Raw genomic sequence first — 4,949 nt, 5'->3', positions numbered from 1 at the left:
TATTATTATCATGTTAATATTGTTATGTTATTATTTCGTTTCAATCTGTTGTAATATTTTTATTTATTTCAGTTTGTATTTATTTACAATTATTTACTTTATTTCAATTTACATTTTTATTTGTTTCAGTTTATTACGATTATTATTATTATATTTCTATTATTATCATATTAATATTGTTATATTATTATTTTATTTCAATTTATTTCAGTTTATATTTATTTTTAATTATATATATAATAATATAATATTATAATTATATATAATATATAATAATGTATTTATTTATAATTATATATACTATTAAATAATTTATAATTATAATTATATATAATATATAATATTCATTGTAATGAATATTTTTGATTTGATTATCTTCCACTTTGTGAAAAGTTCTATTTGTTTGGTGCATACGTAAACTTCGTTATTATAATGTTGGAATATTCGTGTGAATTTTTAAGGAAAGATTCCTAGAAACAGAAACTTATTAGTGTTTCCATCTTATTCGAATAACTTTCCAACGCATAAGTTACTTTTGAAATTTACGTATAAAGATGTTCCAATTGCAAGACATTTTGAATTCTAAAATCGACGACTCTTACAAATTTGAAATACTAAAGCAGTATTTCAAATTTGCAGAAAAGTATAATATACTGAAGAAATCTATACGTGTAGAAATCTTCAAACTTGAAGATTTGAAAATGACATTACAATTATATATAATTGTAATGTATATTGTATATATAATTGTATATTACATTATTTATTATGCACAATTAATTATAAATGATAATACAGCATTTTATAATTTAATTATAAAACAATTAGTCATATATATAATATGCACTAATTAATAAATATTAACAAACATTAGTGAATATATTTTAATACGAGTATTAATAAATTTTTTTTCAAAAAATCGATGCAACTCAATTGAGTTGCAGCATTTTTTATTTTCAAATTTAATTCTTCAAATTAAATTCCTGCTTCTGCGTTGTCAGAAAACTATTCGTGCGCCAATTTGTCAATTTAACACAGTGTGTACACATTACTAGGTGGCATAAAACAGACTAGACTGTATATTAGATAAATTTGACTTGCCGATGAATTATGCATTACAATTTGTACTACACGCGGATCGTTAATCATATATACCCTTATACATATGTAACTGAATGCAAACTAGTGATCTTCTGTATATTTTTAGCTACTTCTAGACTATTCCTGGTCAGGTAAGGACCAAGTCATATTTGAAATCTCAGTCAGTTACTGTACAAGCACGTAATTTGCGCAACACATGAAATACTAATACTAAATAAAATTATATAATAAGAAAAAAATTATAGTAATGATTTAAAATTAATAAAATTATTTAATAGTTTAAAGTAATGAAAATGAAATTATTAAAAAATGATAAGTAAAATTAAATTTGTACCTTTTGTATCAGGATTAAATTAATTTAATTTAACAATTTAATTATCTCGAAAATAAATGATCTAAATATATATATATATAAATATTATTTTTGTTGAATAAAAAAAATAAATATGTATTTAGAAATTAAATGTTTTTCGTATTTATTGATATCTAGTTTTTTTTTAAATAAAAATTCGTAAAAATAAATTAAATAAATTAAGTAAATTAAAAAATTTAAGTAAATTAAATAAATTAAGTAAATTTAAAATATTTAATAAAACAAACTTTTCACTTATCGTAATACGTGAAGCAATTTTTGAATCATTCACAAAAATTTCAGCGAAACTTGAACGAAAAATATTCGCGAATAATCTAGAATAGCTGAAAAAAGAGATTCGTGCTCATGCTGCAAGTACGAACGTGCAAAATATCCGAAACACGTGCGAAATTTCGAAGCAGTGAACTCCGTCTTTTAAAATTGCCGCATCGCCGAAAGTACTTGAGAATTTGCCTGGACGTTTTCCCTCGCTTTGATCGGACGCCGTATAAAGGGCTAACGTAATTTCGCCACCGATTACACGCCGTTTGCATGCGGCGCAGCGAGTCGCTTTCATCACGAGGAATCGGGCAAGAGCTTTTAATTTCCGAAATTGCGCCGAAATTTGAAGAATCGAACTAACTGAACTAACGTGCGGAGCCTCGGTTACGATACCACGACCTCGACGTTAGGGTGGTTAGGGTCTAGGCCACTCGCGTAATTAATAGGGGTGTGCGAGAAACCGAAAATATCAGGAAAACGATGGTCGGTACGAGTCGTGTCGGATTCCCGGAAAATCTCGAGATTCCCGAAGGAATCGGGTTTCCCGAAAAAGTCGAGATTCACAAAAATTTCGAGAAACCCGGTTACCGTTTCTCGAACTACTACAATGCTGTACAGCATTGTCAACAAAATATGTAAATACACAGTTCAATTTCTTCTGCCAGTGAAGTTATTGGGAACACGGATTCTAAGAGTCTGTAGCGATTCCAACTAATTTATGTAGAAAATAATTGTACTACAATCAAAAATCAAGTTGGTCGTCTCGTAAGAATAGTTATGCAAGTAAGAAACCGTTCAATTCGCGTTTAATTCAACAAATTAATCCAGTTGCCCCGACTTGACACACTGACAACGAAATTTGGAAAATCCACATTGGTGCACTGTCAGTAACAATAGTAGCAACGAATGAAAGAGGATCAGAGAGAAGATGTGTCCCTCATTTCGTTTCAAGTAAAATAAACGTGTCTTTGTACAGAATGCGTTCACAGTGAATTTGCAAATATTAACTATCTTATAATGAACTAAAACTAAACGCACGCAACTTAAAGCTAAGACGCACGCATCCCACGTTGTCCCTCGTCGTCCATCGGTGGCCCAATAGTTTACTTATCAACTAATTGTCCCTACAGTTCAGTTTAGATCGTGAAATGAAGAAAGAAAAGACATTTTCACGACCTAAACTGAACTGTAGGTTGCGTAGTTCTTAGCTTGATATCGTTTTACAAACATTAAAGTTTGTAACACTATCAATTACCAGGTCTCACCACGAGGAGGTGACTACGCACGAGACCCGCCCGGGCCCTAATCCCAACCACCCTCCATTACATTCAAACAACTCTGCATTCTGAAAGAATGCAGAGATTTTGTTCTACTTGGCCCGGGGTTACGAACAAAGAAGACAAACGTTCCATAGTTCAATCTCAAGCTTAAGTCTAAATCTTAACTCTAAAGCGCATGCATGAGATTGAACTATGGAAATCTGTCTCCCGAACAACGATCGCGTTCACAATCATACAATACGTACAATCATACAATCATACATTACATACATTACATACATTCCATGCATTACATACACTCCATACGAATGCGAGCCATACAATATGTCGCAATCACTCGCAGCCTTTCATACTAACCACACACTCGTCCAGCATGAAAGTTACACAACAATTGTACAATAATTCGCAGCCCTAACATCGCATTCTGTGTCAAAGACACATCGAACTTTGAACGAAATTATGAGAACGAAACTGTTACCACGTTTCAGCAAAAACCGTGTTTTGCAAGGGTTAAAACGCGAAATGAAACCGCGGTTTGTTACTGTCATTGTACTAGAGTAGAGTTTCCAACTTTCGCTGCCAGTTTATCAAATCGGAGTTCGAGCACTTAGAGGCAAGTAGTTTCGCGCAACCCCCAACAACACAGTGGGGTTCCGAAGAACCACTGAGCCGAATTACAAAGGACGCTAGACTACAAGAACCTACCTCGTCCTTTCGGACGAGGCTGCAGTCCCCCGATTTGACACACTGACAACGAAAGTTGGCAACTCTACTCTAGTGCAATGACAGTAACAGAAGTAACCCTACTCTAGTGCAATGACAGTAACAGATATATCTCTACTCTAGTGTAATCAATATCAATAGTAACAACGGATGAACAAAAGAGAAGAGAGGAGCGGTCCCTAATTTCGTCTCCAGTTAAATAGACGTGTCTTTGTACAGAATGCGTTCACAGTGAATTTACAAATAATAACTATCTTATACTGAACTAAAGCTAAACGCACACAACTTAAAGCTAAGACGCACGCATCCCACGATGTCTCTGTGAGATCCCTCGTCGTCCCAGAGATTAACTACCTTATAATTAACTAAAACTAAACGCACGAAACTTAAAACTAAACGCAACTTAAGTCTAAGACGCACGCATCCCACGATGTCCACGCGTGATCCCTCGTCGTCCATCGGTGGGTGCCCAATAGTTTACTTATCAACTAATTGTACCTACAGTTTAGTTTAGATCGTGGAAAAAAAGAATGAATAGAAATTTTCACGATCTAAACTGAACTGTGGATTGCGTAGTTCTTAGCTTGATATCGTTTCACAAACATTAAAGTTTATCGTTTACCGTTTTACAACTTAGCTTGATAACGTTTTACAAATTTTAATGTTTGTAAAACGATATCAATTACCAGGTCTCACCACGAGGAGGTGACTACGCACGAGACCCGCCCGAGCCCTAATCCCAACCACCCTCCATTACATGCAAATAACTCGGCATTCTTAAGGAATGCAGAGATTTTGTTCTACTTGACCCGGGATTACGAACAAAGGAGACAAACGTTCCATAGTTTAATCTCAAACTTAAGTCTAATTCTTAACTCTAAAGCGCATGTATGAGATTGAACTATGGAACTCTGTCTCCCGAACAACGATCGCGTTAACAGTCATACAATACATGCAATCATACATTACATACAGTCATACATTGCATCCATCACATCCGATCATACGTTACATACATTGCGTACAGTCGTGCGTCACATACATTCCATACATTACATACATTCCATACGAATGCGAGTCGTAGAGTACGCAATCAATCACAGCTTCTCATACTAACCACACACTCGTCAAACATGAAAGTTACACAATAATTGTACAATAATTCGCAGCCCTATCAGCGCATTTTGTATCAAAGACACGTTTATTAAACT

The sequence above is a fragment of the Frieseomelitta varia genome, unplaced genomic scaffold (genome assembly GCF_011392965.1).
Source record: "Frieseomelitta varia isolate USP_RPSP 00005682 unplaced genomic scaffold, Fvar_1.2 scaffold_434, whole genome shotgun sequence".
Lineage (NCBI taxonomy): Eukaryota > Metazoa > Arthropoda > Insecta > Hymenoptera > Apidae > Frieseomelitta > Frieseomelitta varia.
Note: the sequence above shows the minus strand (reverse complement) of the source record.